The sequence below is a fragment of the Canis aureus genome, chromosome 9 (genome assembly GCF_053574225.1).
Source record: "Canis aureus isolate CA01 chromosome 9, VMU_Caureus_v.1.0, whole genome shotgun sequence".
In the NCBI taxonomy this organism is placed as follows: Eukaryota; Metazoa; Chordata; class Mammalia; order Carnivora; family Canidae; genus Canis; species Canis aureus.
In genome coordinates, this window is record NC_135619.1 from 37,710,642 (window position 1) to 37,736,620 (window position 25,979).

At 35.7% G+C, this 25,979-nt stretch overlaps 2 long non-coding RNA genes across 22 annotated transcripts in view; one reads left to right on the plus strand and one right to left on the minus strand.

The window, feature by feature from the left end:
• LOC144320662 (uncharacterized) overlaps positions 1-25,979 on the plus strand; it is a 183,828-nt gene that overhangs the window by 144,444 nt on the left and 13,405 nt on the right. For 14 of the 19 annotated variants that reach the window (XR_013386280.1, XR_013386275.1, XR_013386268.1 and 11 more), the window contains one exon: positions 393-622. This is a non-coding gene — a long non-coding RNA (uncharacterized LOC144320662). The other 5 variants (XR_013386270.1, XR_013386272.1, XR_013386282.1 and 2 more) reach the window with 5 other exon arrangements.
• Positions 1-25,979, minus strand: part of LOC144320661 (uncharacterized) — a 134,766-nt gene that overhangs the window by 3,013 nt on the left and 105,774 nt on the right. For all 3 annotated transcript variants that reach the window (XR_013386261.1, XR_013386262.1, XR_013386263.1), the window contains one exon: positions 19,088-19,265. This is a non-coding gene — a long non-coding RNA (uncharacterized LOC144320661). The remainder of the gene's footprint in view (positions 1-19,087; positions 19,266-25,979) is intronic.

Consider the following 25,979-nt stretch of genomic DNA (forward strand, 5'->3'; position numbering starts at 1 on the left):
TGATTATATTTAGTTCATAAAGTATATGAGTACACTCCCATATATGACTAATAGAGGCTTCTGTAGAAGTTCATTGAAATGTTAAGGATTTATAGACATAAATTGAGCTTTTAAAAGGTAATTTTCTTATGGAAATTGTGATGATTAATTGCACATATCAACTTCACTGGAACACAATGTACCCAGTTATCTAGTTAAATGTATGTCTTTGAAGATGTTTCCACATGAGATTAACATTTGAATCCATAGACTGAGTAAAGCAGATTGCTCTCCTCAATGTCGATGAATCTCATCCTATCTATTAAAGTTCTGAGAAGAACATAAGGCAGAGTAAGGAAGCATTTGGTCTCTGTGACTGGTTTTTCTTTGTTTTGTTTTGTTTTTTTAAGTAGGCTGCACACCTAGAATGGAGCCCAACTCAGGGCTTGAACTCATGACCCTGAAATCAACACCTGAACTAAGATCAAGAGTTGGATGCTTGAGCCACCAGGGCACCTTTGACTATTTTTGAACCGTCAACTCTCCAGATTCTCAGACTTTTGGACTCAGACTGCAACTATACCACTGGTTCTCCTGGATCTCCAGTCAGTAGACCATGGGACTTCTCATCCTCTGTAATCAAGTAAGCCAATTCCTTATAATAAATCTCTTTATATATGCAGGTTCTATATATATTTCCTCCCCCTCTATATATATATAATATATTCTGTTTTTTTCTAGGTAATACGGGACATACAAAATCCAAGCTAGAAAAAAAAAATCCAAGTTACATACTATACTAATTTGTATAAAATAGTTTGAAATGTTATTCAGTTAGTGAGCTATTCCAAATGAATTAGTGTTTCTAAGCATTATAATTTATTAGATCTTATCCAAAGAAAGAACATGTGTAACATTAGTTTTTGGCTGTTTACTGAAAGAGGCAAAAAAGTTATGAAACCAATTGAAAGGGTCTGCTTTTGTATACTAATTAAGGAATCTGCCAGAGTATGAGGATCATATTCACTAAAAAGTTCCAAACATTTCTGTTTGCAGATTTACTCAATTTGGTAGTAACAATTTTTCAAAGTCACCACTTTGGAATTTATAATTTTGATGTCTTAAATCATTTAAAAAGAACCCAGAAGTAGTCTTTGGTGTTAAACTACATAAAGAATAAAGTAAAATATTTAGAATATGTAGAAGGCCAAATCCCTTAAAATTGAAAACCATGTACTGAGATCAACTTACTGAGATTTCCAGTACTGTTCAACAACTCTGATGTACTAGATGTCTTAGAAATCTGCTTCTATGTATATATCTATTTTTTTATTTTTAAGCTTTATTCTCAAAAGATATTGTTCCATTTGCAAGAAGCATTGTTCATTTAAATATCTGGCTTTAGATATTCTCCCAGGAATGTTTTCATATTCATTGTAAACAACAGGATTAAACATTGCATTTCTGTGTGTGATTCTGGAGAGTTCCTATCAGGATACCTTATTCTATCAGCATTACTTCTGTTGATGGTATATATTGAGCTCTTGATGTTATATCTTGAGGCAATGATATCGTTGGTTTGCATTTTCATTCCCTTGTAGTCTTTGCTTGGCTGTGAATATTACTTAAGTAAGCCTCTTGAAAATATTTCTGTATACTATTTTTTTCATTATGCTATTTAAAACTTTCTAAATACTGTGCCGTTTTAGTATGTTCCTACTAGATTTCATACTTGCTTATTGTTGAGATTTTTTTTTGCAAGTATCTCAAGCTCTTTTTTAATGGACTTTACTGTTGTGTCAGTCTCAGTGAATTAATATCTTTTCACATTTAAATTGCTGGTGAAATTCATAGCTATGGGTCTGAATGATGACATAAGGCTAGATTTATTTTACATACAGATGAAATAGGTCATCTGATTTATAACTTCTCCAGTAAATAAATAAAAATGAATGTGTTAAGAATACACATAGGCATTCATAATGGAATTTAAAGTTCTATATAACTGTGATTAATCAGAAAGAATTCAAGAACTTTATAGAAAGTAAGAGATTTTCTATAATTATTTACTGAGATTGATACTCTGCTGCTAGTAACACATACGAACTATTTACCAGGCAGCGCTCGTGGCTCAGCGGTTTAGCGCCGCCTTCAGCCCAGGGCCTGATCCTGGAGACCCAGGACCAAGTCCTGCATCAGGCTCCCTGAGTGGAGCCTGATTCTCCTTCTGCTTGTGTCTCTGCCTCTCTCTCTGGGTCTCTCATGAATAAATAAATAAAATCTTTAAAAAAAGAAATACCAATGTTTAAAAAAAAAAGAACTATTTACCATGAACTATAATTTACACAGGTGTATATTCAAGATGTCTTGCACAAAAATATCATGCAATAAAAATACAAATTTATCTATTTGATAAGGAATTGAATGTTCATTGTATGGCTATGCCACATAGAATTTATTCATTCACTAGCTAATGAATAAGTTTGGGTTGTTTCCATTTTTTTGGCTATTATGAGCAATACTGCTATGAACATTCATATACATTTTTGTGTGTGTGAACAAATGTTTTTATTTCTTTTGGGTATATACTTAGGAGTAGAACTTCTGGGTTATATGGTAACTCTTTAGCATTTTGAGAAATTGCCAAACTGTTTTCAGAGTAGCTATACTACTTTACTGTCCCACCAGTGAGATTTCTCCACATCTTTGCCAACACCTATCATCTTGTTATTATTATTACTATAACCATTCTAGTGTGTGTGTGGTTTTGATTTGCATTTCCCTAATGATTAATTATGTTGAGCATCTTTTTTATGCTTATTAGTCATTTATGTATCTTCTTTGGAGAAGTGTCTATTCGGCTCCTTTGCTCATTTTTAAATTAGGTTGTCTTTTTATTGTTATAGAATGTTCTACATATTTTGGATACTAGATCTTTATCAGATATATTATTTACTAATACTTTCTCCTATTGTGTGGATTGTCTTTTCACTTTCTTGATAGTATATTTTGACTCAGAAAGATTTTAGTTCTTGATGAAGTTCAATTTATCTATTTTCTTTGGTTGCTTGTGCTTTAGACAGGACACCTAAAGCACAAGCGATTAAAGAAAAATAGAAGAAACTATTGTCTGATCCATGGTCACAAAGACTCACTCAAATCTTTTCTTCTAAGAGTTTTAAAATTTTAGCTCTTATACTTAGAATGTTGATCCAGTTTGAGTTAAAACCTTGCTTAATAGGGGTCCAAATTCACTCTTTTGCATATAGATACCTGTTTGACCCAACACCATTGTTGAAAAGATTATATTTTTTCCATTGAATGGTCTTAGCACTCTTGTCAAACATCAGCTGACCACAAAAAGTGAGACTTCATGTAAACCATGGATTTTAGTTAATAATACATATCACTATTGGTTCATCAGTTGTAACAATTGTACCACACTAATGCAGAATGTTAATAACAGAGAAAACTATGAAGTGAGATAAGAGGGTACCTGGAAACTCTCTGTACTCTGCCAGGTTCATCTGGAAACCTAAAACTTCTCTTAAAAAATTAAATTTATTATTTAAAAATCAATTGACTGTAGATGTCTGGATTTATTTCTCTACTCCTATTAATCTCTCCTTATGTGAGTACCACATTTTTTTTATTGCTGTGATGTCGTCATTTTTTAATTCAGAAAGTATGAGTCCTCAAACTGTCCTTTTGAAAAATTGTTTTTGCTATTCTGAATGCCTTGAATTTCTGTGAGTTTTAGGATTAGCTTGTTAATTTCTACAGATAGAAAAAAAGCAGTTGGAATTTTCAGAGGAAAATTCATGCATTGAATCTGTAGATCAATTTTAGCATATTCATCTTACAATATTATCTTCCAATATCTAAACATAAGTCTTTCCACTATTTAGGTTTTCTTTAAATTTTTCAAGAATATTTTGTAGTTTTCAGTGTATAAGTCTTGAACTTTCTTCAATAAATTTTATTTCTAAATATTTTATTCTTGAGGCCATTGTGAATGGAATTTTCTTAATTTCATTTTGACATTTATATTGCTAGTGCATAGAAATGGAACCAATTTTTATTTTTAAAAAAATTTTATTTATTTATTCATGAGAGACACAGAGAGACAGAGACATAGACAGAGGGAGAAGCAAGCTCCCTGTGGGGAGCCTGATACAGGACTCATTCCCAGGACTCTGGGATCATAAACTGAGCCAAAGGCAAATGCTCAACCACTGAGCCACCTAGAACTGATTTTTATATATTGATCTTGTCTTCTGCAACTTTGCTGGCTTTCATTCATTCTGCTTTTGATCACTGAGTCAATCTCCTTACTCCTATAGATCTGCTCATATTTTCTATGTATTCATGATTCAGGCTTGGTACATTTTATGTTTCTAGGAAATTGTTTCTTCTAAGTTATCCAATTTGTTGTCATATATTTGTTCATAGTGGTGTCTTATAGTTTTTATTTCTGTGGCATCAGTTGTAATGCCTTTGCTTTCATTTCTGACTGTAATTGTTTGATTCCTCTCTTTTATCTAAGCTACTTTAGCTAAAGTTTTGTCAATTTCATTTTTTTAAAAAAATCAACTCTTGATTTCTAATTTTGTATTCTCTATTTCACTGATTTATGCTCTAATTTTTTTCCTTCTATTAACTTCAGGCTTAGTTCTATTTTTTCTAGTTCCTTGAAGTGTAGAGTTGGCTTGTTTATTTGAGATCATTTTTTTTAATGTAGGCATTTATTGCTATAAACTTCCCTCTTAGTACTACTTCGCAGCTTCTCACAAGTTTTGGTTTGTTGTGTTTTAGTTTGCATTTGTCTCAAGATATTTTCTAAGTTCTTTTTTATTTCCTCTTAGACCCATTGGTTGTTCAGGAGTGTGTTTCTTAATTACCACATATTTGCGAATTTTCCAGCTTTCTCTCTGCTTTTGATTTTAAATTTCATTCCCTTGTGGAAAATATACTTAGCATGTTTTCAATCTTCTTAAATTTGTTAAGATTGGTTTTGTGGCCCAACATGTGATCTATCCTGGAGAATGTTCCATATCCACTTGAGAAGAATATAATCTGCTGCAATTGCTGTCTGTATATGTCTATTAGGTTCATTTGGTCTTTAGTGTTTTTTAAGTCCACTGCTTCCTTATTGATTTTCAATCTGGATGTTGTCTCCAGTATTAAAAGTGGTGTATCAAAGTCTTCTCCTATTATTATATTGCTTTGTATTTCTCACTTTATCTGTCAGTGTTTGTCTTGTATATAGGTGTTATGATGTTTAGAACACATATATTTATAATGTTCTATTATCCTAGGTGAATTGAACCCTTTTATCATTATATAATGACCTTCTTGTCACTTGTAACAGTTTTTACATCTACTTTGTCTAAGTATAACTGCCCCTGTTCTCTTTTAGTTATCATTTACATGGCTGATAACTTCAATTACACACCAAAACTTTACTTTTACTTCTCCCCCCAACACACTTTGTTATTGATGTCACAATTTAATTTTTTTTTATTTTTTTTATGATAGTCACAAAGAGAGAGAGAGAGGCAGAGACACAGGCAGAGGGAGAAGCAGGCTCCATGCACCAGGAGCCCAACGTGGGACTCGGTCCCGGGTCTCCAGGATCGCGCCCTGGGCCAAAGGCAGGTGCTAAACCGCTGCGCCACCCAGGGATCCCACAATTTAATTTTTTTATATTGTATATCCATTAACACATTTTTATAATTATAGTTATTAATGCTTTTGTCTTTTAACTTTATATTGGAATTAAAACTGATTTACCCATCATCATTACAATTTACATTATCTTGTATTTGTCTTATATTCACCTTTACTAGAAAGTTTTGAACTTTTGCATGCTTTCATATTGCTGTTTAGCATTCTTTCATTTCAACTTGAAGAACTCTCTTCAGCATTTCTTATAAGGTAGATTTAATGGTGATAAACTCCCTTAGCTTTTGTCTGAGAAATTTTTTATGTCTCATTTTTAAGGGACAGTTTTGCCAGTTATAGCACTCTTGGTTGGCAGTTATTTTTCTTTTAGCACTTTGTATATACCACCCCATTCTCTTCTGGCCTGCAAAGTTTCTGCTGAGAAAACTACTGATGGCCTCATGGGGGTTCCCTTATATGTGATAAATTGCTATTCTCTTGATCTTTCCAAGCTTCTCTCTTTGAGGGTAGATTTTAGGTCTTCTCACCACCCACACAAAAATTATGCACCTAATCAGTATGACTTTTTCTAAATTCAAAGGGACAAGATAAATTAGAATGTACTTTTCTTCGGATAGAGCCCTGCCCTTCAATCTCTCTTGCCCATCTTTCCAAACAGCATTCATCAACTTCTTTCACTCATTTCTAAGGTATATGTCAGTACAATGTCTTTATTAAATAACTGCCTCACAAAATTTTAAAAATATTCTATTTGATTTTTGAAAATTTGATTATAATGTCTCTAGGTTTGGATTTTTTTGAATTTGTCATATTTAGATTTTGAGGGCTTCCTGGATATGGATGGCCATTTCCTTCCCAACATGTGGGAAGTTTTCAGCCATTACTTCTTTGAATAAGATTTCTGACACTTTTCTCTCTCTTCCTTCTGGAACTCTTATAATGCATATATTGATCTATTTTATGAGGTTCCATGTGTTCCTTAAGATTTCTTCAGTATTTTTCATTCTTTTTTCTCTTTATTGTTCTGATTGGATAATTTCCAATGACTGGTCTTCAAATTTTCTGACCCTTTCTTCTTCCTGATTTAGTCTGTTATTGAACTTCTCTAGCAAATTCTTCATTTTAGTTATTATATTCTTTAGCTCCATGATTCCTGTTTGGTATTTTTTAAGTAATATTGCTTATCTCTGTTAGAGTTGCCACTTTATTCATGTATTGCTCTTCTGATCTGGTAATCCATCTTTATAAAAATTATTTTTAATTTTCTATTGAGTAAATCTTATATCTCCATTTCATTAAAGTCAATTTCTACAGATTTATCTGGTAATTTTGTTTGGTACATATTTCCTTATTTCTTTATTTTCCTTGACTCTTCATGTTGGTTTCTGTGCATTAGACACAATAGCCATCTCTCTCAGTCTTCACAGACTCTATGAGGGTATCCTAAGTATTCATAACACCATGCCAAAGCTGCTGCTGCTTCCTACCCAGGTTAAAAGGCCTAAAAACAGGGGAGATATTGTCAGGCTAGATCCCTCACTCAAATATTTATACCAAAAGATGGAGTCCTTGGTTTATTCTCTAGCACAATAATGGTCAGTGATTAATTCATATTTTAAGACTTTTACACCTGAGTGGACATTTTGAGTCTACCTAAATGATTTCTCCCCACTTCACAATTCCATTTGGAACCTTAACTAGTTCCTGCTCCCCATTATTGACATGTTTGTCCAGTGTCCAACACCAAGAAACTGTCCTTGTAATGAACAGACTCTGAGCATTATAAACTTTCAGAGTTTCTCTTATCTCCTAAACTTCTCAGCTCAATCTTATGCCATCATCACTCTTTCTTCCCATAATGCAGCTCCCTTCTCTAGTCATCAAATGTTATATTCTCAATCTCAACTCTTGCCCTACTGGTCTCTTTTCAATTCTCCATTTTCTAGGCACTATCAAATCTTGTGCCTTTACCCCCAACCTCCTAACATGTTAGACCTACTGGAGTCATCTTCAGCCATCCAGACATAGGTCATTTTCACTTTCTTATTGATGTCAACACTGATTCTCTTCAGCCATAGCCTAAGCTTATCCCTCTGTGATCCCAAAAGACTTTGATCCTAACCGTGGCACTCATTTATCTATATAAATGACAGATAGACACCAAAAGACATAAATCAGTGCCCTGTACCTAGCAGTTCTTCAGATATAAATGGTAAATTTATTTGTTTTTTTTCATGTATTTAGAAGATGACCTAGGAACATTACTGTGTTTGAGTGAACTATGTTCAGCACTTAACCTGCTAAGTGGCTTGGGCAAATTATCATAGATTTATTGCTTCATCTGTAAAATGGTATTATTTACCTACTTCAGAGATTATTGTGAAAATGAGATAAAATGATGAATGCAAAGTATTTAACATATTAGTGCTCAAAACATTTTCATTATTCAAAACATTTACCAGAGTGACTGGCACACAATAGGCACTCATATTTTATTTATATCTAAAATTAGTCAATGTTTAATTACCATTTAAGACAGTGACTATATTTTCATATTCCTCACAATGATTAGAGCAGCCACTCATACCAGTTAGGTCTTCAATTAATTTTATTTAAGTATATTAATCAGAAAATATCTTTGTCACCTTGGGGTATGGAAGAATTTCTAAAACAAGTTGAAAAAATGGTGATAATAAGAGAAAAAGATGAACTATATTAAGAGCTTCTGTTTATCAAAAGTTACCCTAACGAGTAAAAATAAGCCACAAACTGGATGTGATATCCTCAATAAATATAACTGAAAATGGATTAACATTCAGAATTTACTAAAAAAGAAAATACTCCTACAAATTACTAAGTATAATATAGATAACCCAGTATAAAAAAATGGAATTTTTTTTAAAACTCTTCAAAATTCATGAAGAGGCAATTCACAAAGAAAAAGCCAAGAATAGGGATCCCTGGGTGGCGCAGCGGTTTGGTGCCTGCCTTTGGCCCAGGGCACGATCCTGGAGACCCGGGATCGAATCCCACATCGGGCTCCCGGGGCATGGAGCCTGCTTCTCCCTCTGCCTGTGTCTCTGCCTCTCTCTCTCTCTCTGTGACTATCATAAATAAATAAAAATTAAAAAAAAAAAAAAGAAAAAGCCAAGAATGGCCAGAAACATAACCTACTTAACTCAATGGTAATCAGGAATAAGTGAAGTAAAACTACAATGAGATAGTATTTTATACCCATTATATGGATATAAAATTTTTTAAATCTGACAATATTAAAGTGAAAATATGGAAAAATGGAAACTCAAATGTACTTCTAGAAATTGAGTAACTACTTTAAAAAATAACTTGGTACTATACAATAGCAAAATGAATGGATATAGCTGTTCCCTCTGGGGAGCCAGGAGGATAGGCTTGGGGAGGTACAAACAGATAGCTTCAATTATATTGTCATTGGTTCTACACCACAAGTCATGTAGTGAGATCATGGATGTTTATTACTTTTTTAAACTTATGTGATTGAAAAAAAAATAATAAACTTATGTGATTGTATAAATTGTTTTGAATATATCAAATACTACATAATGAGAGATTTTGAAAATGAAAGATTTGGGGAGGATAGTTGAGATTTTGTATTTTTATTTTTTATAATCCAAAATAAAATAAGAATTACAAAATTTCACTCATGATCAAAAACATCTTTGTTTTTGTGTCTCTGCCTCTGTGTGTGTGTGTGTGTGTGTGTGTGTGACTATCATAAATAAATTTTAAAAAAAAAAAAAACATCTTTGTCTTCCTTGATGCCATCATAGCACTTAGACATTTAACTCAATTATGGCTTATTGCAACTTGTAATTGTCTATTTATATGTTTAAATCTTCCCTACTCCAATGTGTGTTCTTTATAAACAGGAGCCGAGTTTTAGTCATGATCAGCACACATCACTTAAGACTTTCACATGGTTAAGAAAGTCTCAAGAAATACTGATTACTAGGTTAGTTGGGTGACTAGTTTTTTTTTATTTTTTTAAATTTATTTATGATAGTCATACAGAGAGAGAGAGAGGCAGAGACACAGGCAGAGGGAGAAGCAGGCTCCATGCACCAAGAGCCCAATGTGGGATTCGATCCCGGGTCTCCAGGATCGCGCCCTGGGCCAAAGGCAGGCGCCAAACCGCTGCGCCACCCAGGGATCCCCTGGTGACTAGTTGATTGAAAAAAAATCAACTAGTTCAAAGTTTCCCTCACCCCAGCTATTTTATATTGGGATCAAATTGAATCCTGTTGGCCAAGTAGATTGTCCAAGTTGACACAAATAGATTGTGGTAGAACACACATCAATGTTCTGCTTCTTGTCTTTGTCCTTATTATGTAGAATGCGGATTCTTCTATGTAAGTTTGAGATATATGCATGCATGCAAAGTAGGGTGGTGTACCTATATTCTTTGGGCTAACTTTTTAAAAAATATGTTGATAGTAAGAATAATTCTTAATATGATGATGTTAATTTGAGGCAGTGATGAGCCACGAACATTGGTAATTTCCCAAAACATATAGCCTAGAGGTTTGTTTGTTCCTTTAAATAATTTATAAACTCGAAAAGCCTTTATAAAAATAATCCTTCCTACCAAATACTTTTTTTTGATATGTTACTGTTGAATTTTAGATATGTACGTCAATATTTAATGTCTGGGGATTTTTATATAGTATATTTATATATCTCCTTATAAAATATATTTATTCTAAAGTGAAAATGGACCTATCTATTGGAAAAGACACTCATTACATGTTGCATAGGATTTATCTTCTATACTGGTATTTTTATTACACATGAATTTTAGGTACCTGTGTGAGCAAGTGCTGACATGCTTTAAAAGGATTTCCTCTGTTCCATTTTCCCATAATTAGTGTACTGTATGGCCTCAACAAAGGAGAAAGTTGGACAGAAAGGAATTATTTTAGATTCTTTCATGGATTGTCAGATGATTGGAGTTTGTAAAATAGTTTTGGCTTCTACCCTAACTCCTATAAATAAATGCTGTATTTCTGGTTATACCTATCTTGTTAATTCTCTGGCTATGAATCTAATAGAATTCCAAGATTTCAATTGACTTACCTAATACATAGTCACCAAACCCAATGGTAGTTAAGGAGATAAATGCAAAATACAGTTCTTCCTTATAAGTCCAGCCCTTTGTATGCATGAAAAGTAACGATAGTAGCAGAATGAAAATGACAAGTCCAGTTACCAAGAAAAAAAAAGTGTGTAAATTTTAATTTTTCTCTTAAAAAAGAAGAAAAATAAGAAAAGAAAGAAGGAAGGAAGAGTGAGAGGGACAAGGAGAGGAGGGGAAGTGAGGGAGGAAGAAAAGAAGGAAGGAGAAAGAAAGGAAGGGAAGAATGAAGCAAAGAAGGAGAAAGGGAGTAGGGAGCAAAGGAAAGGAGGGTGAGAAATGTTAAAAGCAACCCAACATTAGTCAGACAACTATTGAGGACTAAATCACCATTTGCACCTTACAGATCCTTTCCTTGCTTGGTGTATTCTACCGTACTCTGATTCACAGACTTCCTTTGCATCTAGGAGTGTTTCCCAGCTCAGTCAATTGAATCATCTTCCTTGTAAATCTCTGTTACTTATCCTTTAATTCAGTTTTATCTCTTCATGCATTTTGTTGCACTTCACATTGTCTTCATGTAAAACAATCCCTTCCTTCCTGCCCTCCCTATGTCTCAGACTATAATATTATTTTGCCTTGTGACTGGCTCCCTCCCTCCTCCAGCTCTGGGTCCCATTGGCTGTGCAAAAAGATAGGATGAGCAATCACTATTTGGACATTAACTTTTTGAGGTAAAGAAACTGATCATATTTTGTTAAGAGATTTCCCACCACCTCAAATTATAAGCCAAAGTAAATGAATTTTCCAATCTGAAAATTGGATATTTCCATTTACAATTCTGTATCATATTAATTAATTAAATTCTTATGATATAATTCAAATTCATCCAGTAAGTACTTATTGTTTTCTATTAGTATTATGAGAGATACTCAAGATACAAAGTAAAACAAAGACAGTTTGTCCACACAGAGATTATAGTTTTGTGGGAGAAAGGGAGAAGAGACAGATAAGTAAACTAACATTAGAAATAACATGTTTTAGGGATCCCTGGGTGGCGCAGCGGTTTGGCGCCTGCCTTTGACCCAGAGCGTGATCCTGGAGACCCGGGATCAAATCCCATGTCGGGCTCCCGGTGCATGGAGCCTGCTTCTCCCTCTGCCTGTCTCTGCTTCTCTCTCTCTCTCTCTCTGTGTGTGTGACTATCATAAATAAATTTAAAAATTTTAAAAAAAGAAATAACATGTTTTAAACTTTTACTCTTAGAGTACCTCATATAGGACAGACACTGCTAAAGGCTATACATATTTTTTGATTTAGTATTGTAAAGGAATGTCTTGTCAACATTGTCTTAAATTTTAGTGTTTATATAATATGCTTATTGCAATGATCACATTGCATTGTAAGATTTACAGTACTTTCTAAATTTGTTGGAATATGGAGCTGTTGTAATAAAATTCTTCTATGTCTTTTTTCTCTGAACTTTGAAAACAGAGAGTCATTATTCAACTTTAGAATTAATCAGGCCTATATAATGAACCCATAGAAAAGGGCAGAATTAGAGGAAAGTGAAAGAAATAGCAAACTTTTAGTATACATTTTGAGACTGCTAAGGAGCCTTGAGAACAAGAAGAGGTTAATAGTCAAAATTTCACTTTCTGGGGCACTCAGATGGCTTAGCAGTTGAGTGTCTGCCTTTGGCTCAGTTTGTGATCCCAGGGTCCTGGGATCAAGTCCTCCATCAGGCTCCCAGCAGGGAGCCTGCTTCTCCCTCTGCCTATGTCTCTGCCTCTCTCTCTCTCTGTCTCTCATGAATAAATAAATCTTTCTTAAAATTTCTCATTTTCTAAGGTAACTACTGTTAATAGCTCCTTTTATTTAACTTTGTATAATAGTAGCAAACTCAGAGTATGATATGTCACTGATAAAATGGTATTTGGGTCATGCTATTATATGATGCACTTGAGTTACTCCATCTGATGAGTTTCTTTAGACATATCTCTAAGCATATAAATAAAGTACATCCTTGGCCTCACATAGGCTCTGGAAGGCAACATCTAAGATACCTTGAGTTTCTGAAACAACCAAATTTTGATACCAGACATAATTACAAGTGTCTGTAACATTCCCCCATTTTCATGGGGAAAAAATGGATAAAATCTGTGCAGGTGCTATATGATCTCCTTGCTTGAAGGGGAAAGAAATTTCTCTGGTTGAATTATTTCACAGAGAATTTTTGGTCCCTAAGGAATGCTCAAAGCTCTTGCCTTTCTTCTATTCATCCCCAAGAAAGAATTGCTAGTAGGAATGGGTCAAGAATAAGAGTATTCACTGACCACTACTGTAGACTAATTAGCCAAATAATCTCCCAGGAGTTTCTTTCTCTGGACTTCCCTTCCTTGGGACTAGGGAAGTAACACCTAGCTAGGACCCACTCTTACTCAGCACTGCTCTGTTTTGAGAAGACCTGGAGCAGCTGGCTTAGAGCAGGGCTGTTTAGACATCAAGCAGACCTTTTAATTATCACTCTCAAGCCAGTGGGTATGAGTCCAGAGAAGAAGGGAAAGGAGCATCCTGCCTCACTTGTCCACTTCAACTAGATTAGTTATGACTTAAAGGGTTGTTGCTAAGGTGCAGCCTGGGTCCCAGGAATACCTGAAACAGACCCTCCTGGCAATAAGAGCGAGCATTTTCCTGTCCTTGTCCTCTCTATCTACCTCTTTCTGGGACACCTATAGCACCAGGAATGGACTATCCACCCACATCATCTCTCTTTCTATCGCATTTTGCCCAACTTAACACAAATAGCCTACCAGTTTTCCCAACAGCTCTTCCAATAATATACTTTTGTAATCTATAGCCTTAAATAATTTCTTGCCCTTACCAGAATTGAGGGAAGGATTATGGGGCAAGAGAGCTCAGAACCTATAATTAGAAGAACTGAATGCAAGATGATAACCTCCTGGAGGAAATCTACATATTAGGTTTTACTGTACTTAGCTCATAAAGTGATTCAGGATATCAAAGAAAGAAAACCATGGTTGTAAATAAATGCATATAAATCTACATACATACTTTAATCATATAGTATTCTACAAGTGTTCTTTGATGTAATACTTCTGTTTTCTGAAGAAGAAAAATAAAGCACTGTAGTTATTTTGGTAGGAATACCCTTTTCTTGATCTAGGAATTCCATAAAAATAGGGCCAGGGGAAGCATACCGAATACATACACACACACATGTACGTACATATATATGCAGATTCCTTTAGTATATATTTAACTTTTTAGTTAGATAATTTTTAGTATATATTTGACAGGAATTTATTAAATGTGTGTATTTTTTCAATGTAAGGTTATGAATCTAAGCACATATAAGAAAACCAAAAAAAAAAAAATTAGTAAAGTTTACCTCTTTCATTCCCATATTCTGAAGATATTTCCTAAGTCTGGAAAATTGTTGTGATATTCCACTATTCACAAATTTCAGGAATGTAATAGAGGATTCTCCAATAAAGCATAGAAGACACAAAATATCTGACCCATAGGATTTATGGGAGCAATTGACCCCCAGCATTATGGTTGATAAAAGACAAATTTATCATCTGCCCAATACTACTCTTCCTTGAAACATGTACTTTTTGATGTTTTGTTTTTAATGTGTTGTTGTGACATATAACTTTTAAAAATATTATCCAGTCATTTTACATCCAGGAATTTCTCCTAATAAAATGATCAGAAAAGTATATAAGAATATCATTAAAGCATTATTTGAGTGAATAATTGGAACTAACATAAATAACTAACATTAGAAGGGATATGCTGAGTAAAATGGCCCAATAAAATACTTAGCAGTTTTTAAGAATTACATTGTGGAGGTATATTCAATGAGATGGGAAATTAATCATATATTGCTGGAAAAAAAAATTTTTTTGTGGATTCTGCCATAACTCTTTATAACACCTATTTATAGGATAACAAAAAGAAAAATGGAGAGATTTGCTATTTGCATATAGTCGAGATTGAGTAAGTCAATCTTGCCCCTGAATCTAATTTTAACCTATACATGTTGATATTTGGGTGCCTCATGTAAAGCACAAGATTTAACAAAATTTGGGGGATCCCTGGGTGGCTCAGCACTTTGGCACCTGCCTTTGGCCCAGGGCGTGATCTTGGAGTCCCGGGATTGAGTCCCACATCAGGTTTCCTGCATGGAGCCTGCTTCTCCCTCTGCCTGTGTCTCTGCCTCTCTCTCTGTCTCTGTCTCTGTCTCTCTCTCTCTCTCTCTCTGTCTCTCATGAATAAACAAATAAAATCTCAAAAAAAAAAAAAGATTTAACAAAATTTCATTTTACAAAATTGTGGATTTGGGGTTGTTTTGTGAAACATGTGCACACACACACACACACACACACAGTTGACAATTTTATCCCTACTATGCCCATGGTTCTTAAAATTTCCATTTTTATTTTCAGTGATATAAAAGAATAGAAATGCAGTATAACACACACACATACACACACACACACACACACACACACAGGCGGGGGGGGGGTGGGGGGGTAAGAATGCCTTACCAAAGTTTCACAATTTTTTGTAGAGTTCTCACAAAAGCTCCCTTGGTTGCCCATGGTGATATTTTAAACACCCAAGCAATGCTAAAGTCATTTGCAATGTGAGGCTTTCATGCCCATTTAAAGTCATTCTTGAACTCATATAAATTCATGATTTGCCTTAACTCACATTTGTTTAAAAGAATGTGCTTCAAGAATAGAGGCAAAGTAGGCTTATTGACTATTTACAGAACTACAAAGTGAGGACTGCCTCCATTTTTCAGGCCAGCTGGTACTTTGATTCTGTCTCAACAAGATGAAAATATCAGAATATCAAATGATAGAGTTTCCATCTCTAGATAGATAAACCACCTTAAGAGTGGTTTCACCTCTCTTAACTCCCTGTTACACAGAACCAATAAATGCAGTTGGACTGCCTGAAGTTAAAATTATTCATCTATTGTGGCCCAGAACTGGAGTGGCTTAGGAATCAGATGACAAAATTCATGACCACTGTTACAAACAGTCTATGATGGTCCGTACGTGAGTTGTGTCTTTCTACAATGTCAGCTTCATTCAGTCATAAAGCAAGTGTTGATGTAATAGTAAAGCAGGTTCAGGATTCCAAATCCAACGACATTTCACTCCACATTTAACTTAGCTTCCTGTGCATCACACATAGCAAAGCATAACACAAGGTCACAACAAACAAGATACAACAAGGGGTAAGAAATTTTTGAACCAAAAGCAGAGTCAGTGCAGGAGTGAATGGGTGAGATGAGGAATCGGTCCAACCTGGGTCAGCTCTTTGAACAGGCTGCTTATTATGTTCAAGCCCTAGAGGATCTCTGTCATGTCCAGAGATCAGTCAGACAGAGCCGTAGTCGGCAGTTGCCTTTCTGATGCAGTTAGACATGGAAGGGTCAGCGTCTGGAGAGTCTGACAGTTTGCTGCAAAAGTTATCCCTTTTGAAAGCTGCTTAATCAGTCTTGGGCCTTTGCAGGCCTCTTCTAATTCTGCTGGTTTTCAGTCCTGGGTATCAGCAGCCTGTGCTGGTTTCAGCAATAACTAATCTTAGCAGCAGTGCCTTTGGCTGCTTATGGCCCTTTTTGGCATGAGTGATTCCATCTTGCCTCTACGTCCACCAATCACCTGGACTTCTGTGAACACTACCAGGCCACAGGCCAAAGGAGGTGATCATTCAGACCCCTGTTGTTATTATCCTCAGGGCTGAAACCATGGGTCATGATGACTTCCAATCCCAACAGTTGGACCTCATGTGGGCCCCTAAAAGTCCAAGATTCTCTCAATTGTTTTATTGAAATATAATAAGCAAGTGAGAATGGTTTTTAAACAGATATTGTTCAACAGAATTTGCAGGCATCACATTCTCCATACGTGTGAATATGTATCCTATTTTTAGTGAAGGAAATATATCTGAGCATGCCAAACTGAGAATAACAGTCACAACCTATTAACCATCTTTGTCTCAAGAGAAGAAAATTTCCACAGCAGTGCCAGAGGCCTCTGGCAGTCTAAACTGGTATTTCCCAGGAATCTCCTGAGGGTCTTTGGTAATGGCTCTCTTAAGTTACGTTGATTCTTTTTCTAAAACCCAATCACTCTTAGTTGAAATTAAAATATCATAGAATTGTCTAAAATTCAGCAGAAACCTATGGTAACTTTTTGTATTAAAATCACAAAATTCTCTAGCCAAGTTCTAGCTGAATTCCAGAGAAACTTGTAGACATCTTAGTTCTATCAGGAGTTCCAGAAAGTCTGACCAGTCCTTGCTTTGTTACTTATCTCACTAGTATGTTGGAAGACTAAATGGAAATTCCATTGCCAAGACCACCCACTAAAGAGAAAAGGCACATCGAATCTGTTGTGGAAGACAAAAATGATCTAAAAGCACAAATAAAGGGAAAACTGCATGTATTGGTGAAATGTCATCTTAAAAATAAAAGCAGGTTCTGAATTTGCAGGTTGAAGGGGTTGTGACTTATGTAGACAAAGTTCCATGCTATAATAATTTAAATACTTGGCATTCTAATTTAAAAAATAAAACTAAATTAAACTAAAAATAGTCTTTCTCTGATTAACCTATTTCACTTCGCAAATGACCTATTTTATTTCACTTCACTCTAGTTCCACACCCATTGTTGATGGCTGAGTAATATTCCATTGTGTATATATATATATGCATATATATTATGTATCAATATATATATTACGTCTTTTTTACCCATTCATCTGTCAATGGACATCTGAGCTCTTTTCATAGTTGGCTATTGTGGACATTGCTGCTATAAACATTGGGGTGCTGGTGCCCCTTCAGATCACTACATTTGTATCTTTGGGGTAAATACTCAGTTGTGCAATTGCTGGATTGTAGGATAGCTCTATTTTTAACTTTCTGGAGAACCTCCATACTGTTTTCCAGAGTGGCTGTATCAGCTTACATTCCCACCAATTGTTCCTATTTTTAATCATATTCTAATTTCTAATTGGATGCTGGCCATTGTATATGAAAATTTGTAAAGACTCTGGATGTTGTTTTCTTCCTTAAAAAAAGAGGGCTTGGGGTTTTAGTTGGCAGTCAGATGGAATACCAGCAGATCACTTTAATCCTGGTGAGAGTTAATTTTATCCTTTGTTAGAGCTTGCTGTATTTTCAGTTTTACTTCTAGGATGCGGTGTTTCTGGGATCTCAACAGAGAACTCAGGGTATTTACAAATCCCCTCTAACCTGGTGAGGCTTGAACTCTAATTTCCATCTCCTCAGCAACTGATGGCTGCTAAAGTCTCTACTCTTTAGAATCACAGATGCTGCTTTCATTTGTTTTTCTGAGGTCTCACTCTACACGTGGATGACTAAGGAGTCAGACAACAGCCCGAGAGGAATTCATGGCAGATTTGGCATTTATGGGTTCTCACTTTGAGGATTCCTCCTCTCTGGGATTTTCTTTTCAAATTGCAACCAGTGTTAGAACTCCACGTTCTGACTTGTTACTCCAACTTCGTAAAGCTTCAGCTTTATGCTAGGACTTCAGTGCTTCTCACCAAGTTAACTGGAAAGTCACTCACAGACCAAAAGATGAGGAAATGTGGAACTTGGCTCATGTGCTTGCTTTAAATGGTCCTTCCCTTTATGGATCCTACCTTCTTTGCTTATACTCCTGTGTGTTTTCAGTTGTTTTGTTTTTTGTTTGTTTGTTTTGCCTTATAATTGTTGTCAATGGAAGTGTTAGTCCAATGCTAGTTACCTCTTCCCTGACTCTCAGTATCTTTCAGAGTTCCTATGCCCTTGCTGCATCTGCTCTGTAATTATTCCTCTTGCCTGTACCTATCTTATCCCTTTGCCTTCTCTTACTGTTTCCCATCACTGGAAGGGCTTATCTCTTTTCCCTCTCTCTTCAGATGACACTAAACTATTGCTATTATTTATGCAAGTTTAGGTAAAACACACAGGAAGGCATTCTGTAAAATCTTCTATCTATAGTTGTCTTTTTTAAAAAAAGATTTTATTTATTCATGAGAGACATAGAGAGAGAGAGAGAGGCAGAGACCTAGGCAGAGGAAGAAGCAGGCTCCATGCAGGGAGCCCAATGTGGAGACTTAATCCCAGGACCCCAGGATTATGCCCCAAGCCGAAGGCAGGCACTTAACTGCTGAGCCACCGAGCCATCCCTATCTATAGCTGTCTTTCACCCAACTGGCAAATTTATAACTCTCAAAACAAAATCTCTTTATCTCTTACCTGCAAAAAGATTTCAAGTTCTTCTGGAGTTATGTCGGCATGTACTCATTAAAGCTTCTCTGGCCTCTGAAAAAGCAATCTTTCAACTCCTCCTGAATGTCTGTTTCCAAAGCTTGAAATATCTTCACTCCCATCAAGTGGTAGCCCACAAAAGCAATCAATTGTACGTATCTATAGACTGGAAAGCAACCATCCCTGTTAGATAAGTAAAGAAACGTGGAACAAGAGGCATAGGAGGCTAGATGGCTTGTCTCCTCCCCAAAACTAAAAACAAATAAGAAAGGTCTCTTCCCCATAAACAAACAAACAAACAAAAATCTTATATTTAAACAAATACACAGAAGTAAACAATCCCAAAATATTCACACAAGACAAAATGAAATTTGAACTCCAATTATATCCTGACAAAAAGTATCCCAGTCTGTGAAAATATAGGAGTGGTGGAATTTGTTTCTGGGGAATGTCAGTCAACTTAAGAGTAGAAGAGGGAACTTTGTTCAAATACCACTGTTTAATCACTCATATGCTGCATTTAAAGGCAGATGAATCCAGGATAGCTTATTTTTGGTAAATATTTCTATAAGTTCAAAAATATGCGTTATTAGTTTGCCCAATCCAGATGAATTTGGATGGATTTTCTACCCTGAGGTCTTTTTCTAATCCTCATTTCTTATTCTTCTCCATGCTGCTCAGCATGAAGGAATAAAAACTATCTATTGAGTAGAAAAACAGCCATTATCTTGATGAGACCTGATTCTAATATGAGACCTAACAATAGAGCCAAATGATTGTCCTGATTCTCAGAGGAATTCTTCAGAGATAGCCTTGATTTTTATGCAGCTATTCCCATCAGATCAAACCAACTGCTTCCATCAGAAACTGAATGAGATTTTTAAAAAATGAAAAGAAATTGAATCAGATCTCTATACTACAAGCCCTTGGCACTGTGGAATAACTTTCTCATTATTTGATTTACAAGGTAAGAAAAATGTATTTTGGAAGTACCATAGAATAATTAGAAACATTTTCTCAAATATATATATATATATATTCAAATCAATATACCAGTTGGAATATATACTTTGAAATACCAAATGCACTAATATAGAAATGATAGATACTCTTCAAAAGACCATAAGTTTAATCTCCCTATTTGCAGATATTTCAACTTACATTAAAATAATAAAAGTGGTAACATGTTTTTCTAGGTTCATGGTATATTATTTGCTAGTCTATGTCCAAAGAATAGTATTAGACTTCAAGAAGAAAAGAGACTCAAGTAAAATAGGATTTATCAGATCCAATTTTATTTTTATTGTACTCTATGAATAAAGAAAAAAGAAAAAATTCTTAGATTCATTGTAAGAGTATAAAAAAGGAACATGCACCCAGTGATTTGTCAAGAAACATTATGCTATTAGGAGAAAATAACCTGCTGGGAAGTCTTTACCCAAGACTAGACTGTAACTTACCAGGATAAGCTTCCACTCAAATAGAACATCTCTAAGCAGTCCTAGCTTTAAATAGATTCTTTTTCCTTATCTGCATGTTTCATGGTGTGCTTAGGCAATACTCCTTCAGCATCTGAGTGGTAATGTAGAACCCTTCTATGTGATCTGATATCAACACCACGATTATTTCCATGGGAATAGCTAATTCTACAGATGGTCCCCCTACCCTTGGTTACAATGGATTAATTTCCCATGGCTGCTGTAACAAATTACCACAATCTTAAGGGCTTAGAACACAAGTTTATGGTTATAATTCTGGAGGTCATAAATTCAAAATGGGTCTCACTGAGCTAAAGTGAAGGTGTCAGCAGGGCTATATTCTTTCTGGAGGCATTAAGGAGTTATCCATTTTCATGTATTCTCCAATTTATAGAGACTGTCTGCATTCCTTGGCTTGCGCCTCTTCATCTTCAATGTCAGCAGTGTCCATATTCAAATTTCCCTGACTCTGCCTCTCCTGCCTCCCTTTTTTACTTAAAATGACCCTTGTGAATATATTGTGCCCACTCTGATAATCCAGAGTAATCTCCCCACCTCAAGGTCAGTTTTTGGCAACCTTAATTCCTCCCTTGCCAAATAAAATAATATACATATTAAACAAAATAATACAATTAAAAATCTTGGCTCAACTTAAGGGCTCAATAAAATGTAACTATTTTTAGTACCATGTAAATGACTAACATAGAGACCAAATGTATGGCGGATGGCCACTAAATTCAAACGAAAACTATTAAGAAGTGCTAAGTGTTATAAATCATGGTAATTATTATGTTTGATATGGGTCCTGCATCACACTCATTTTAGTATTTCTCACAATTTTATAGTATATGTAGGTATGCAATATATGTCTGCTATATGGATTAGTCAGAATTCATTTGGTTAAAAGTAATATAAATTTCCTTAAACAAAATTTTCTTAGAGAAAAATGAGAAATTTATTAGCCCACATACCTGAAAAATGTAGCCATGGATGACCTCTGGAGCAGACATTATTGGTACTTGCCCAAGTACCTACCTCTCTGTAGTAAAAGTCTTATCTGATTTTGGGAGCAGGACCAGTCATTACAAAGGACAAGGCGGAAGTGTCAAAGGGCTAATATCTCTGAAAGCAGCCACAAAATAAATACCTGAGGAACTAGTGAAAAACTCCACCTTCCTAACCCCTCAGAGAGGACTCTGACAAATGTCCAATACTGCCTCCAAAACAAAGATCCTCAGTGGGATTGAGCCCCAGTTGGCCACAATATTAACATACTAGAAAATGCATCCTTTATGGTCTTCTTTCACTTCTCAGTCTCTTTTCCTCACCCCCTTACCAGCATTTCCTCATTCACCTCCCAAATAAATTGCTTGTTCTCAACTTGATAGCATCGCCCCGACATCTGGACAGCAACTGTAACCTCCCCCCGCCCCAGGTATTGCCTTTAGCTGGTACCTAATCAGGTCTTAGTAAGGCATTCTACCAAGTAAGGGTCAGAGTGATGAGGAATGAACTCTGAGGTTCTTGTAGATTCAGAATTGGAGGAGTGCAAGGATTTAGGATATCAACAAATGATGGAATTCATCCTAATGATTTCTAGGTTTTCTAATCTTCTTATTCTTTCTCAATTTTAGAGGAAGTCAGTAAACAATTTAATTGTAATGTCCTTCTTGAGACCAGTCTGTTGGGAATCATGGGAGTCACATGAAGAACATTAAAGAGGTGGGAGGGGAGGTCTTCTCCAAGAAGCTGACAAGTAGTTTATCTTCCTTGAAGCATGTTGAATTCTATAGCCAGGGCCATCACATACAGCCTGAAAGGTGTGCATGACCCAACTCCAAGGGCACCATTTTCAGAAGCTAGCATAAATTGCAACCCTGAAGTTGTTCTGTGCCACATCTGCATCTATGTAGAGTCCCTTTCTGTAGCCATCTCTCAAATCCTGATAAGAGTTAAAGCTTGGGAAGGAGTGATTTCACCAGGAGCGTTGTTTTTTTGGTTTTGTTTAATCTTTGTTTTTTGTTTTGTTTTTTTTCAAAGCCAAGGACTTCTACTTTCCTTTTCTTTTCTTTCTTCTAAGTTTTTATTTGAATTCAAGTTAGTTAAAATATAGTGTAGTATTGGTTTCAAGTAGAATTTAGTGATTCATATTCACTTACATATAATACCCAGTGCTCATCCCAAGTGTGCTCCTTAATACCCATCATCCATTTAGCCCATCCCGCATTCATTTCCCCTCCAGTAACCCTCAATTTGTTCTATATTTAAGAGCATCTTATGATTTGCCTCCCTCTCATTTTTATTTTATTTTTCCTTTCCTTCCCCTATGTTCACCTGTTTTGTTTCTTAAATTCCACGTATGAGTATAATCATGCTATTTGTCTTTCATTTCCTTATTGCACTTAGCATAATACACTCTAGTTCCATTCATGTTGTTGCAAATGGCAAGATGCCATTCTTTTTGATGGCTGAATAATATTCCCATATATTCCCATATCTTCTTTATCCATTCATGAGTTGATGGACACTTGGTTTCTTTCCATAGTTTGGCTATTGTTGATAATGCTGCTATAAACATGGGGATGCATGTACCTTTTGAGTCTGTACTTTTGTATCCTTTGGGTAAATACCTAGCAGTGAAATTGCTACATTGTAGGGTAGTTCTATTTTTAACTTTTTGAGGAGTACCCATATTATTTCCTAGAGTGACTGCATCAGTTTGCATTCTCACCAAAGTATAAGAGGTTTCCCCCTTTCTCCACATCCTCACCAACATCTGTCATTTCATGTGTTGTTAATTTTAGTAATTCTGATAGGGTTGAGATGGTACCTCATTCTGGTTTTGATTTGTATTTCTCTGAGGATGAGTGATGTTGAGCATCTTTTCATGTGTCTGTTGGTCATCTGGATGTCATCTTTGAAAGTGTCTATTCGTGTCTTCTGCCCATTTCTTAACTGGATTATTTGTTTTGGGGGTATTGAGTTTGATAAGTTCTTTATAGAGTTTGGATACTAACTTTATCAGATATGTCATTTGCAAATATCTTCCTCCATTCTGTAGGCTGCCTTGTAGTTTTGTTGATCATTTCGTCACTGTGCAGAAGCTTTTATCTTGAAGTTGTAATAGTTTATTTTTGCTTTTGTTACCCTTGCCGCCAGCAACAGGTCTAATAAGAAGTTGCTGAGACCAAGATAGAAGAGGTTACTGCCTATGTTCTTCAGGGTTTTGATGGATTCCTGTCTTACATGTAGGTCTTTTATCCATTTTTGAATTTATTTGTATATGGTGTTAGAAAATGGTCCAATTTAATTCTTCTGCATGTCACTGTCCAGTTTTCCCAGTACCATTAGTTGAAGAGACAGCCTTTTTTCTTTCTTTTTTTTTAAGATTTTATTTATTCATGAGAGACAGAGATTGAGAGAGAGAGAGAGAGAGAGAGAGAAGCAAAGACATAGGCAGAGGGAGAAGCAGGCTCTCTGTAGGAGCCCAATGTGGGACTCGATCCCTAGACCCTGAGACCAGGCCCTGAGTCAAAGGCAGACGCTCAACCACTGAGCCACCCAGGCGTCCCTAGACAGCCTTTTTTCAGGATATTCTTTCCTGCTTTGTTAAAGATTAGTTCCATAGAGTTGTAGGTCTATTTGTGGGTCTTCCATCCTGTTCCAGTGATTTATGAGTCTGTTTTTGTGCCAGTACCATCCTGTTTTTGATTATTACAGCTTTGTAATATAGCTTGAAGTCTGGAATTGTGACGCTTCTGCTTTGCTTTTGTTTTTCGACATTCCTTTAGCCATTCAATGTCTTTTCTCGTTCCATATAAATTTTAGAATTGTTTGTTCTAGCTCTATGAAAAATTCTGGTGTTATTTTAAAAGGGATTACATTTTTTGTGTAGATTGTTTGGGGTAGTATAGACTTTTTAACAATATTTGCTCTTCTAACCTATGAGCATGGAATGTTTTTCCATTTCTTCAAGTATTGTTCAATTTCCTTCATAAGTGTTCTAGTTTTCAGTATGCAGATCCTTTATCTTTTGGTTAGGTTTATTCCTAGGTATCTTATGGTTTTTGGTGCATTGCAGATGAGATTGATTCCTTAATTTCTGCTGCTTCATTATGTATATATAAATGCAACAGATGTCTGTATGTTGACTTTATATCCTGTGACTTTGCTGGATTCCCATATCAGTTGTAGCAATTTTTTGGTGAAGTCTATTGTTTTGATGTCATCTGCAATGAATGAAAGTTTGGCTTCTTCCTTGCTGATTTGGATGCCTTTTATTTCTTTTTGTTGGATTGCTAAGCCTAAGACTTTCAGTACTATGTTGAACAACAGTGGCAAGAGTAGGCATCCCTGTCATGTTCCTGACCTTTGGGGATAAGTTCTCAGTTTTTCCCCATTGAGATGATGTTAGTTGTGGGTCTTTTGTATATAGCCTTTATGATGTTAAAATATATTCCTTCTATCCCTACTTTCTTGAGGGTTTTTATCAAGAAAGGATGCTATGTGGGCACCTGGGTGGCTCAGTCAGTTAAGCATCTGCCTTTGGCTCAGGTCATGATCCCTGGGTCCTGGGATCAAGCCCCACATCAGGCTCCCTGTTGCCTGCTTCTCCCTCTCCCTCTGCCATTCCCCCTGCTTGTGCTCTCTCTGTCAAATAAATAAATAAAAGCTTTTAAAAAAAAAAAAAAGAATGCTATATTTTGTCAAATGCTTTTTCTACATCTATTGAGAGGATCATCATATGGTTCTTATCCTTTATTTTATTAATGTGGTGTATCATGTTGATTGATTTATGAGTATTGAATGACCCCTGCAACCCAGGAATAAATCCCACTTGATCATTGTGAACAATTCTTTTAAAGTTCTATTGGAGGAGCACCTGTTTGGTTCAGTTGGTTAAGTGGATGACTTCTGCTCAGGTCATGATCTCAGGGTCCTGGGATCAAGCCTCACATCCAGCTCCCTGCTCAGCAGGGAACATGCTTCTCCCTTGCCCTTTGCCCCATCCTCCTGCTCATTATCTCTCTCTCTCTCTCTCTCTCTCTCAAATAAATAAAATCATAAAATAAAATCACAAAAAAACAAAGTACTGTGGGATTTTATTTGCTAGTATCTTGTTGAGAATATTTGCATCCATGTTCATAAGGGATATTGGCCTATAATTCTCCTTTTTAGTGGGGTCTTTGTCTGGTTTTGGAATAAAGGTAATGCTGACCCTAGAGAATGAGTTTGAAAGTCTTCCTTCCATTTCCATTATTTGGAACAGTTTCAGAAGAATAGATATTAACACTTCTTTAAATGTTTGATAGAATTCCCCTGGAAAGCCATCCAGCCCTGGACTGTTGTTTGTTGGGAGGTTTTTGATTACTGATTCAGTTCTCTGTTGGTTACAAGTCTGT